Genomic DNA, 14,041 nt, shown 5'->3' with positions numbered 1-14,041 from the left:
GCAGGTAATTCATGTAATTACCCATGAAGAAATTCCAAGCTTTCCCACCACAAGGGGACAATTTGGTTTGTCTTTGATTAAAGCTCACTACTTGGAGATCAAACGATATGAAGACAAAATAACAATTAAAGCAAAGGAGAAAACTATTGTTTGTGAACTCACCACGTGAAAGCATGAGGGTTTTTTTTTTTTTTTCCTTTGTGTGTAGTTGGCGATGAGCAAGGCAAAGTGAAGTGGAACTCTAAGGAAGAGTCCTGCCAATTGATAGTCTCAAGGTTCTCTTTGGTTATTGACCTTGGGAAGTTACTGCAAACAAATGACAACAAGGGGATTTGTGGTTCCACGTCACTTGCAAAGAAAAATCCCAGAGTCTCCCAATTGACAATAAGGTCTTCTGTTGCTGCCCATGCAAAAGCCAAGTTAGTTCAATAAATAAAAATAAAAAAATAACTAAAGAAAGAAAATAAGAGGATGATGCATGGGGATGCTACCACGTGGAGGACAAAACAACAGAATGAATTCTCTCTAATTGGCAGCAGAGATCAAGTAAAGTCTATGGTTTGATAAAGAAGAGTTCTTTGCCTTAGTTTACTGTGGTGCGAATGTATCTATTTAAAAAAGAGACACATAATCCTATTCGGAAAAGGGCCTGTTCTTCTTGTGCTTTTTGTGTTTAGTTGCAAAGAGACAAAAAAAAGGAAGGCAGCCAGAAGAAAAAAAATTTAAAAGGGGGCTGTGTCGCACAGCCCCTCCCTCTCTTGAATGATTCTCTTGGTCTACTTTGACTGAAAATTGAGTACAGGAAAAGAGATTGGCAATAGGGAAAGGATTGCTACAGTAGACAAAAAGAAAAGAAAAGAAAAATAGGGAAAGTGTTGTAAAGTCAAGGATGGATCCCAAAATGGTAGAGTCCACTACCTAATTGATTGAAGAACATCATGATGAAAGTACTGTGGGAAGACATCATTACACATTCACGGGAAGCCAAGAAACTTTGCCTATAAGTGGACTTCCTCCCTTCATTATAATTGACTGAGAACAAACATTCAATGAAGAGATCAGTTTCTATACTTTCTCTATATCTCAATTCCCTCTCTACAATTTCCTCTAGATTTATAACACGTTATCAGCACAAATATCTCTAAAATACCAGCTGGGATATTCGATCAAAGTACTCTTCTCCATTGTTTCCTTTCTTGGGTTTGGTTGAGTTGCTCATACTCTTCTGTGTATCAATATAGCTTCTGTGAAGCTTTGTTCCCACTGTCTCAGATCTTTGTTTCTCTCTCTCTCTCTGTCTTTAACACTTCCAGCCCCAATAATGGAAGCTGGCCAAGCTCTTTTGGCATCACTTCGATCAAGGCTACCCATGCAGAGCTCCAAATAGTCCAAAACCCACTACTACAGCAACCCACTTTACTAGAGAGAGAAATTATGCAATTGAAGCCCTTCTTGCTCCATCATTTCCAGCGCCTTGGCCTCTGCAAAGTTCATGAATGACAACAAGTAGTACTGACGGGAAAAAGAAGATGCGGGTGGCTTTGCTTGGGCTTTGATTGCAAAATTGGTCAAAAAAAAAGAAACAACACCGAAAGGGGGCACAGCTTTCGGTGCTGAAGATTATTGGTACCTTTTGTTCTCGTCCACACAGCTTTCTCAGGGAAGTGCTAAAGCAAAGCTCTCTGCCTCCTTATTCTTTCAATTATTTCATTATTATCCTACACTATTTAACACCAATATTAGTACAGGTGTGCTGGTTACAAGTGGAAAGGCAGAGCAAGCGTGATATTTATCTATCATGCACTAGTTTCCTTCGCTTGCCTATTATATACTTTATATAATCTATTTATATAGTAATTCTATGGACGGTTTCACCCTCTTATATTTTTGGTGGTGGTTTTATCCCCACATTTATTTTATTTATTGTATAGTATAGGTTTATTACCCATACAACAGTATCTATTTAAAAGGGTGGCGCGAGTTTATCGTCCACGCCTTTATTTTTATATAGAGCAGAATTATTGCCCATACAACAGTATCTATTTAAAAGGGTGGCGCGGGTTTATCGTCCATGCCTTTACTTTTATTTAAATGTATGGAGCAGAATTAGTGCCCATACAAGCACGTTTACTTTATCGCAAATTTACTTTTACTTAAAGTATGATGTGGAATTAACCCTCATACTTTATGAATTTATTTTACCGCACATTTACATTTATTTAAAGTATGGTGCGGGTTTATCGTCCATACCAGTAATTTATTTACCAGTAATTTATTTACAAGCAATTTATTTTATGGATTAATTGTGTGGTATGATGAGTTTTTTTCAGTATACAGATCAGGACCAGAAGTTCCTTGATCCTCATCATACAATTACATCAGGACTTGAAGATCCTTGATGATGATATTGATATAGGAGCTGGCAGTCTCTCTGGTACTATATTTGTAAAACATGTGATTGGACTTGAGGGTCCTTGATCCCTAACATGTAAATAAGGACCTGGGGTTCCTTAATGATGTAACAGTACCGTATTGGTTAATAGTGCCATACACATGGATAATAACTGTACTGGCAAATGTACTGTACACATGAATAGATACGTATTCATGACTTGATGAATAGTACCGGATATATGAATAGTGACGTATACATAAATATTAACCATTTTGAGTAAACCGTCACTATATACAAAAGGGAACCTACAACTCCTTAAACTCATGGATGAGCAATTAAATGAGATGCCAGAAGTTCCTCAAAATATGGACAATTATGTTAGGGCTTGAAGTCCCGAAATATGTACAGAAAATTGTAAAAATGTCCATACCATGAGAATATGTGATTTTGGCCTGAGGTTCAAAATCTAACAGTGTTGAGAACCTGAAGTTCCAACAATTAAATGGACAACCCTTGAGGTATTATTGCAAATTGTGGTATGCCACATATTTCTTTGGCATAAGAGAATGATGAATTTAATAAAGTTCGATTCTGTTATAATCGACACCTCAAGGAAGAAATATATTTTGTGAATTCCGGTTGTTTAGAATACACCGTGAAATGGATAATATCAGTATAAACCTCAAATGATGAATTGAGGCTCCCCACATATTTTGTTATATTTGGGCCGGAAGCCCATGGACCCAAATATATGAGAGATCCTGAACTTAAAGTTGTGGGTATATAGTAGTTAATGCTCTTCACTACTATATTGCGATATTAGCGTGGCTTTTACTCAATCCATATTTCATGTCCATTTGAAAAGGGCGAATAAATTTTGAGTTTGTGTTTAGCCCGGGCCAGGAGTTACGGGCTCACATGCGTTGAAATATGAAATTTGGGAGAGTCGATGTGGTTATTTGAACCTATAAGGCACAAGGTTCCAAACCGTCATTTTGAAAAGACGTAAAAACCATAGGTGCAAGTTTAAGAACGTGCGCAATTATTATAATAGGAAAGGAGCATACAACAGATAGATTTTTTCCACCTGCAATGAAGGTGCAGACCCTGTAAAATCTATAAAATTACATTATGTTCTGGAAGCCTCTGAAGGAAGAGGACGGCGCCTCTTAAGCTTAGCCATAAGCCTCTTGTGGTCTCCCAAAATTCTTTCATTGGAGACGTACAACATGTCTAGCCTTCTCAGTGTATCAACGGAGTACGAACTCACCAGTTTCAACAAGGCATTATTCTCTCCTTTAAGTTTCTCAACCTCCTGTTGAGACTCATGAAGCATTCTTTGAAGAGAGGAATTTTCAGTTGTTAGCTTCTGAACCTCGTTTGCTCTGGCACGCAAACGATCAGCCATGTTAGAAACAGAAGCAGCACTCTGAATGCTAGAAGCCATTGAGTCATCAATAGCCTCTTCCTCAGACCTTCTTGTTAACAGTATTTCATCCATTGGAGTAATGAAATTCCTAGCTACTATGACAACAGTAGCATCATTCATCATCACAGAATCATTAACTGTGAGATGACGATTTTGGAATACAAAGGATGGACGCCAAACTTTGGCGTCACTGGTTGTTGTGGGAGCATTATTTGAATTGAAATAATTTGGGCAGGAAGAAGAGGAAGCCATTTTAAGAAGGTTTCGAAAAAAGTCTTAGAAAAACTAAAGTTTCAGAAAATGAAGGAAGTTGAGTTGAGACGCAGTTGCTCCAATCAAGTTTTGTATAAGCAATATCTATAGATGGAAATGTGGCAACTTTTCCAAGATCCCAATATCTTCTCAGATCCCCATATTCTCTTTTTCTTTTCCAGATTCCAAAACTTCACGCGGCCTCTAATAATGTCTGTCGGCTCTTTCGCCGTTTTCAAGTATTATTTTCGTCAAAGTCGATCTTGCTTTGCGGATTTCACAGAGCTACTTTGTCAAAAGCACCCCGAGAATCTCGCAATTTTCCTATTGTTAATTTGAAATTCACCGGTTCTACCTATTCCTCTTATTTGTGTATAAATGTGTTACTAACGAAATTTTCTTTGCAGATCTAGATATGCGATATCCACTTGTTTTTCATATCAGTGAGCACTCAATGTGCTTAAGAAGCAAGACTATCTCTGATCATCCATTCATGAAGCGAGACTATCCCTGATCACGTTTCCGCTACATCGGGGAACTGTGAAGGCGACCACATGCCCTAATCTCTTGAAGTTCTTCTAGACTAGGAGAAATGAGAGTTTGTTGTCTGCTCTCATCAGCTTCCTCACCTGATTGCTTACCTTACCTTGCAATCAATATCACAATTTTTGTATCATTTCTTTCTTTTTATAACTCTCTGTTTATAAGGGATTTTATTTCTTTAGAACGAACATCCGAAGAAAGAATTCATGCAGTGATCCTAACTCTAAGGGTTATTTGTTTTTGACAGAGAGAAGAATTGTGATTTTTGCCCTTGCAAGATATAACTAGATCATCAAGCACTACATTATATTTACTGGGCCGATACGAGCTTGAATGATACTTGAGAAAAGTTTCTCCCACCTAAGGATGTAAGCAATACTTGTGTTATTTTATGCTTATATACTTATTTGATATTTTATCTTGAAAGGTAACCAAATGGGGAGATAAGTCCGTTCCAAAAGAATGGCTTGTATGTATCCATGAATTATTAACGCAAATTTTACAGATTGCAAGTTGGATACATTGATAATACACTGCACATATTAAAGTCCCATAAAATATAACATGGGTATAGCAGTGATCAATATGATGCACGCCTGTTGCGTAGCAAATGATGTGGATTGAAGTCCCGAAAGGACAATCCTTTGACATATCAATATTGATATTGTGCACGCCTAATGCATAGCAAATTGTATGGGTTAAAGTCCCAGAAATTAATTGACATGTATGTATTAATCTGTGGCATGCCTGCAGCATGACAGATATATGGGTTCTAAATGTTCCAACTCTGTAAATGGAGATTATCCTCGCCCTACTGTAAAATAATGCTCCATTGGAAGTTATAATCCACATTCTCACATAATAAAAGCCCTCTGAAGTGGCTTGGGTACCCAAAGGCAAAGAAATGCTTATAATTGATGCATACGCATGCACATGAGAATGGTGGGATCATGAATTGATGAATGACAATTTTTGGTTTTGGAGTAGCTACTCAAATCATCAATGGGCTGTGTTGATTGGAACCACGTTCAATTATTAAATGTCGACAATATCATTGGCCAAAATGGAATGAGGCAATTCCATTATAGATGAGAATGAACGTGAAAGAACAAACCCACAGTACGAACCCTAAAAGATGTTAATATTGAAAGTTATACTTGGGTGTTCGGAATAAAAGGGAATATACCTACTTTGTATGACACAATGTTTCTGGCAGAAACAAGGAATGTTGGGTTTTCTCCATATTTACAAATTCAATTGTGCCCCCTTATTGCACATTTACGGAGACCAACATGTTATCTTTAAAGGTTATTAAATGCACGGAGCATATCACCAGAAGTGGTTTCCTAAAGATGTATAAATAGCTGTGTTAAAGCTATATAATGTGTCATAAAGTTTAATCCCTTTAAACAAAATCCTTGAAAGGATTGAAATTGCATGAAGCAAGTCCCTGAAGGATATGTGCCTGAAGCACAAAATCTGTACTCAATACTAATGTGCATAAATTGCCTCAGTGAGTACATTGATTATAATGTGTTTGTAACACATTAAAGCTTCTGAAGAGTTTAAGAAATATTTATCTCGACCCAACGATCGAGCGTTGTGCCAACGAAATTTTTTGCTTATACTAAGAAAGTATTGAAACATTTTTTGAGGATTATCCGTTGGGCACTTAAATGTTTTTCCGGAAGTATACTGGACCAGATAGAGCTCAGCTCCATCACCACCACTTTGGGATGATACTATGAAAATTCCTATGGTCGCTTACTGGAAAAAGCTAGTCATGAAGTTTGGTTTTTATCCCACTGAGTTTTCCCTGGTAAGGTTTTAACGAGGCAGTGTGGCTCAAGATTGACTCACAAAAGCAGTGTCAACTCTGATATTAAGAAAGATGATCAACAGTATGGCTTAAAAGATATTTTGCCAAGCATCAGGGGGAGCGTGCTGTTAATAAAGACCTTCACACACTGTACTCTTTTTCTTTCGTTTAGGTTTTTATCCCACTGGGTTTTTCCTGGCAAGGTTTTAACGAGGCAGTGTCGCACGCGTGTTAATATACACAGAATTTTTATGTTACACATGGTTATGTACTCTTTTTCGCTTCGACCAGTTTTTTGTCCCATTGGGTTTTTACTAGTAAGGTTTTTAACGAGGCATATTCCATACCATTTATGGTCTCCAAGGAGGAGTGTTGTAAAGTCAAGGATGGATCCCAAAATGGTAGAGCCCACTACCTAATTGATTGAAGAACATCATGATGAAAGTACTGTGGGAAGGCATCATTACACATTCACGGGAAGCTAAGAAACTTTGCCTATAAGTGGACTTCCTCCCTTCATTGTAATTGACTGAGAACAAACATTCAATGAAGAGATCAGTTTCTATACTTTCTCTATATCTTAATCCCTTCTCTACAATTTCCTCTAGATTTATAACACAAAGCAAATACTCAACCTATATTTGTCTTTGGTTTCTGAAGCAAGAAGACAAATTGCTCTCAAAGCTCTCAATGTGGCCCACGGCAAGACACCTCCTTAATCTGCATATCCAAAAAGAGAAGTCAGCCACATGGAAAAAAAAAAATTGAAATAGAAGAAGAGAAGAAAAGGAAGATTATGGGTTTGTGGGTTACCGTGTGAAATCTCAAAAGGAAAGAAACAATGTGTTGCTTCTTTTGATGATGCAGCAGATGTCTTGGGGAAGTCTACAATGTTAACTATGGTTAGTATGTTAACTATGGTTAGCTAGTCAGTAAGTTTGTTACAAGTCTGGTACCTAGCACGTGTATTAGTTAGACAGCTAAGCTGTGTGGTTAGTTAGTTAAGCTCCTCTGTAATCTGTTTACATATAAGAGTGGGCTATGCTTTGTAAAGGATATACAGTGCATAATCAAAATCTCAGAAATTCTTTAGTCTTCTCTATTTCTCTTTTTCTGAAATACTCTTCTCCTTCCTTTCTGTTATCATGGTATCACGAGCCAGCATCGCTCACGCTCCTTCTTGATCCTTTTGCTTCCGCTCTTCCCTTTGTCACATTCCGCTTCAATTCTTTCGTTTGTTCTTCCATTCTTCAATTCTTCTGCTTGTTCAAATCTTCAATTCGTTTGTTCTTCGACTCTTCAATTCATTCTTCTTTCTTCATATTTCTTCATTTTGTTCTTCACATCTTCTTTCGGTCTTCGATTCGGGATTTTCTTTGCCTTTTAGGGTTTTGCTGCACTTCAAGATTTATTACTCCTCATGGCGTCGTCTCCAACAATCAAGGTTGAAGGTCTCTTGGGTATGGTTACTACTCGTCTTGGTGATGATAATTTTCTTAAGTGGGGTTTTCAGATTGAATCTCTGCTCCAAGGCTATGATCTCTTTGGTCATTTTGATGGCTCGCTTGTTCCTCCCCCCAAATTTGCGATTCTGGATGAGGTTGGCGTTACTTCTGAGGTCACAGCTGCTTATAAGGATTGGTTGCGTACTGATAAGTCTCTCTTGAGTTTTCTGATTACTACTCTTTCTGATGAGGCATTAGAATATGTCATTGGCAGCAAGACCGCTCGTGAGGCATGGCTTCAACTTTCTGATCGCTATGCTACTGTCTCGCGGGCTCGGATTAATCATCTTAAGACTGAGCTGCAGACTGCTCAGAAAGGTGCCGACTCCATTGAGCGATTTCTTCTTCGCATCAAACATATTCGTGATAAGTTGGCTTCTGCTGGGGTGCCAATTTCAGATGATGATTTTATGATCACCGTATTGAATGGGTTGCCTTCGGAGTATGACATGATCAAGACAGTTCTCATTGCTCGTGACTCGGTGATCTCCCTAAAAGATTTTCGTGCTCAATTGCTTGCTGCAGAACAGACTGCAGATGCTCGTTTTCACACTCCCCATGCTCTGTATATGTCTTCTCCCGGTCAGGTGTTGCAGCATCCTGGTTCTTCTTCTGCTGGTATGGGTTTACTTCCCACTCCTTCGGTTGCCTATATGGGTTCTCATGATGCTTCTGGTTTTCATAATAGAACCTCTGGTTTTCAATCATTCTCTGGCAATGGTCGAGGTTTTTCCTCTGGTACTGGTAGAAGTTTTGTCTCTGGCCGTGGTCGGTTTTCACAGACTCGGCTTCCAAATTCTGATTTTCATGGCAGGTTTCCTGGTGCTCCAGCTTCTAAATTCTCTGTTGTTCCGGAATGCCAGATTTGTGGCAAACGTGGCCACACTGCCGTGAATTGTTATCATCGTCATGGTGATGACAGTTCTAAACTTTCTGCTTCCATCATAGCTTGTCAAATTTGTGGTAAGAAGGGTCATGGTGCTTTGGATTGCTTCCATCGCTCAAATTATGTCTATCAAGGTCAGGCTCCTCCATCCACTATCTCTGCTATGGCAGCTCACAGTTCTTATATGCCTACACATGGTTATGATCCAATGCCAACTCCTTTGGACCAAGAGATGACAGAACATGTTTGGATTGCAGACAGTGGAGCTTCCCATCATATGGTTGTTGATGTATCTACTCTGCATGATGTTCGCCCCTGTGAGTCCACTGATCAAGTGACTGTGGGGAATGGGGAAGGTTTGAATATAACAAATATTGGCACTACTGCTTTGTCTTCTGCTTCTACTTCTCTTAAAATGCCTTCTGTTTTTCATGTTCCAAAGCTCTCTGCCAATCTTTTATCTGTACATCAGTTATGCAGAGATAATCATTGTATCATAAGCTTTGATTCTACTGGTTTCTGTATACAGGACAAGACAACAAAGGCAATACTGCTAAAGGGCTCTAGCCGTAATGGCTTATATCCTATTCCTTGTAAAGTTCCGTCCGCTCGGTTCTCGCTTTCTAGTCCAACTGCTTATCTTGGTCAGCGTGTGAGTTCTACTACATGGCATCAGAGATTGGGTCATCCAACGAATGAGGTGGTGAAGCTTATGCTTACAGAGTCCAACATGGTTGTTTTAGGGGATGCACAGTTTGATTTGTGTCCTTCATGTCTTCAAGGAAAGATGCACAGGCTGCCTTTTTCAAGTAGTCATGTTAAGACAGATATTCCTTTTTCTAAGATACACAGTGATGTCTGGGGGCCTTCCCATTTTAAGTCCATTCATGGCTTTCGATATTTTGTACTCTTCTTAGATGAGTGTACTGGCTTTGTATGGATATATCCCCTTATTAATAAATCTGAGGTGTTCTCCAACTTTCTCAAATTCTTTGCTTTGGTTCGGACTCAATTTAATGCTCGAATTCAGTTTTTTCAGAGTGATGGTGGTGGCGAGTATATTAGCAAACCATTTACTGACTTCCTTGCCAGTCATGGTATTTTGCATCAGTTTACATGTCCATACACCCCACAGCAAAATGGTATGGCTGAGAGGAAAAACAGACATGTTGTGGAGACTGCTCTAACTCTTCTGACTGCTGCTAATATGCCTGGACAGTTTTGGTATCATTCTATTGCACATGCTGTCTACTTAATAAATAGAATGCCAAGTCAGTCCTTAAAGCTTCAAGCTCCTTATTTTCGATTGTATGGCAAGCAACCAGAGTTACTATCTTTACGAATATTTGGCACTGCTGTATATCCATATCTCAGACCTTATAATGTGCATAAGTTTCAACCTCGCACCACTCAATGTGTTTTTTTGGGATATTCTTCAGGGTATAAAGGTGTTTTGTGTTATAATATTGTCACTAACAAGATTGTCATCTCCAGACATGTGATTCATGATGAATCAGTTTGGCCTTTCAAGTCATTACTGCACAGTTCAACGCCTGTTTTTTGTACACCTCAAGCAGCGGCACCACATATTCTTGTTTCTTTGCCTTTGCACGAAGTTACACCTCAGGTTACCACAGTCACACCATCAGCTCCTTCACCATCATCTTCTCCTTCTGTGCAACCATTAGGTGGATCCGATTCAATTCTTGCTTCAGAGGTACATCATTCCCCTTTAAGTGATCATCATTTGACACTTTCACCTCCTCATGAGCATTCAACTTCGGGTACTTCCTTACCTATTAATCCTATTAATGCTCATCCCATGCATACTAGACTTAGGGATGGCATAGTTCAGAAGAAACAATTTCCTGACTATGTGGGGTATTATACATGTTTGAATGCTCATATTGAATTGGATGAACCTGCAAACTATAAGGTAGCCTCATTTTCTCCACAATGGAAACAAGCCATGCAAGAAGAAATTGATGCCTTGCATATGCAAGGAACTTGGAGTTTAGTTCCTAATCCTGGAGATAAAAACATTGTTGGTAGTAAGTGGATTTACAAGATAAAGAGAAATTCTGATGGTTCTATAGCTAGGCATAAAGCTCGGTTGGTAGCTCAGGGATTTAGCCAAGAGCAAGGCTTGGATTTTAGTGAAACTTTCAGTCCTGTAGTGCGCCACACCACTGTCAGGTTAATACTAAGTCTAGCTGCAATGAATAAGTGGCAGTTGAGACAACTTGATGTTAAGAACGCATTTTTACATGGTGATTTGGAGGAAGAGGTGTTTATGAAACAGCCACAAGGGTTTGCAGATCCAAGTAATCCTGATTTTGTATGTAAGCTTAAGAAATCTTTGTATGGTTTGAAGCAAGCTCCAAGGGCTTGGAATGCCAAATTCACCGGATACTTACCAGCCATAGGTTTTCAACCTTCACAGTCTGATCCTAGTCTCTTTGTCAGACATTCCAACTCTGAGGTTGTGATTCTCTTACTCTATGTTGATGATATTATTCTCACAGGTTCTAATGAGAAGATGGTTCAGCTTGTAGTTGATGAGTTAAGCTCTGTATTTGAAATGAAGGACTTGGGTAAGCTTAAATTCTTTCTCGGCTTGCAAGTATCCTATGGCTCTAATGGTGATATTTTTGTTAATCAGTCCAAATATGCTAAAGAGTTGCTTCACAAAGCTGGGATGGACTCTTGTCGAGCCTGTTCAACTCCATGTAAACCACATACGCAGGTGTTAAAAGATTCCGGGGAAGTATTAACTGATCCAACATTGTTTAGGAGCATTGTAGGGGCTCTCCAATATTTGACTTTTACAAGACCTGATCTTGCTTATTCTGTCAACTCAGTTTGCCAATACATGAATCAACCTACTGATCTTCATTGGCATTTGGTGAAAAGGATTCTAAGATATGTTCAAGGTACTCTAGAATATGGCCTGAGTTTTACAGCTGGTGATATGAATCTCTCTGCATATAGTGATGCCGACTGGGCAGGAGACATCAACACTCGCAGGTCTACAACAGGTTTTGTGATATTTTTGGGCAGCAATCCTATATCTTGGCAATCAAAGAAACAGGGCTCTGTTTCAAGAAGTTCTACAGAGGCAGAGTATAGGGCTTTAGCCAATACTACTGCTGATTTGGCTTGGATTCGACAGGTTTTACAAGACTTAAAGTTGTATCTGCCAGATCCTCCAGTTGCATATTGTGATAATCTGTCTGCGTTGGCTCTTAGCTCAAATCCAGTATTTCATTCCCGAATTAAACACTTGGACATTGATTTCCATTTTGTCAGGGAGCGAGTGCAGAAGAAGGATTTGCTGGTTCAATATGTTTCAACAGATGAACAACTTGCTGATGTTTTTACAAAGGGTTTACATGGTCCTATCTTCTCACAGCATTGTGCTCATCTTAGGTTAAGAGAGTTACCTAAGTAGGGAAAATGTTAACTATGGTTAGTATGTTAACTATGGTTAGCTAGTCAGTAAGTTTGTTACAAGTCTGGTACCTAGCACGTGTATTAGTTAGACAGCTAAGCTGTGTGGTTAGTTAGTTAAGCTCCTCTGTAATCTGTTTACATATAAGAGTGGGCTATGCTTTGTAAAGGATATACAGTGCATAATCAAAATCTCAGAAATTCTTTAGTCTTCTCTATTTCTCTTTTTCTGAAATACTCTTCTCCTTCCTTTCTGTTATCATACAAGCTGGTCTAGAAAAGCAAATATATCAGAAGTTATCGCTTTGTTTGCTGGTTCCTTGAAGTTGCGGTGCACATGTCCTTTTAAAGGAAATTACATATTGCCTAATCCTGTATGGACAAGGGGCTTACAGCTTCCCCGGATCCTCAAAGGGTTCCAATGCGATAAGGAGGCTAATTCATACTTCACTTGGAGAAGGATTTTTGTCCTTGGGTGTCTTGATCAAATTGAAAGGCATTTGCTTTTGGCACCAAGCAGTAAAAGAACCAGTTGGAGCAAAGGCACTAATAAAAAATTAATTGGGACTAGCATAGTGCACATCTCTCTCAAGACCCGACAATATCAAGTCAATATTCCAAAACTCGATGGTCTAAAATGCAACGTTCTCGTCTCAGGCACAATGGGATTGTCCATTAAACATTCCAATTGGTGAATAATTTGTGCAAAGACCAAATTCTCAAACCAAAGCTTGAAGGGTCCAACTTTCTCAAATTACTTTGCTGCAGGATTGGCCTATTTACCAAATATCTTTAAATAGTTTTCAAGGATCATGACAATTTGAAGAACCCAAGGAGATTTGGTCCACGTCAGATGGCAAACCAAATGGTCAAGTCTTATGGAATGAACACATCCCACATGAATCAGTGGAAAGGGGCAATCAACAATTAACAGGCTGACAAAACTGGAGACATTTAATTTCAAACTTCGACCAAATAAATTATCAAGAATTGTTCTCTCCTCGCGGCAAGCAAATGGTTTTCAATTAGCACTTGTTCCTAAACCAAATGGTGTTCTTTATTAAGCCTTCAAGTTGCTGATTTAACATAGAAAGCCAAGATGGCAAAGATGGACATTTCACTCTGAGGTTTGCAACATAAGTTACCATGGCAGAAGCAAAATTCCATTGTCAATGACAATTAGGAAGTCGCGAAGAGTGTCAACAAAGGTTCACAAGAACTATATCAATTAACGATCGAGGCTTAATAAAATGTTTATGGCATTCGGTTCTACCTGCCTCGATTCTCAAATGCAAGATGGCTATCAAACATGCCCACAAAATCTCAACAAGAAATTTGGGAATCAACCACTGTGGCAAGGAAGCTATTTAGAAAGGAGTGATAAGCGACTCAAACCATGTTGTGATGGTTACTCCAATCCAAATAAATGATTGGTCATGTGTCGAGCATCAAGCTCAATTTCAAAAGACACCAAAGGAGCATTAATATGGATTAACGGGTTTATCAATCACAAAAGCCCATTCATTTCAAATCCTTCAAATAATTCATGGATACAAATGCATTTGCTAATGATCAAATTAAATTAGTGGGTTCATCAAAATTGCCCATTAGTTTTCTTTGATATTGACAATGAAAAATGGTACAAAACCATCCAATTTTTCCCTTGGGTTATCTACCTATGAAAATTTTCAAATCGTCTCAAAGACACAAATTCTAAATTAGTGGGCCACACTTACCCATTAATTTATAAATTTGGAACTAC

This window comes from Prunus persica, chromosome G2, assembly GCF_000346465.2.
Source record: "Prunus persica cultivar Lovell chromosome G2, Prunus_persica_NCBIv2, whole genome shotgun sequence".
Classification (NCBI taxonomy): domain Eukaryota; kingdom Viridiplantae; phylum Streptophyta; class Magnoliopsida; order Rosales; family Rosaceae; genus Prunus; species Prunus persica.
This window is presented reverse-complemented; position numbering follows the sequence as displayed.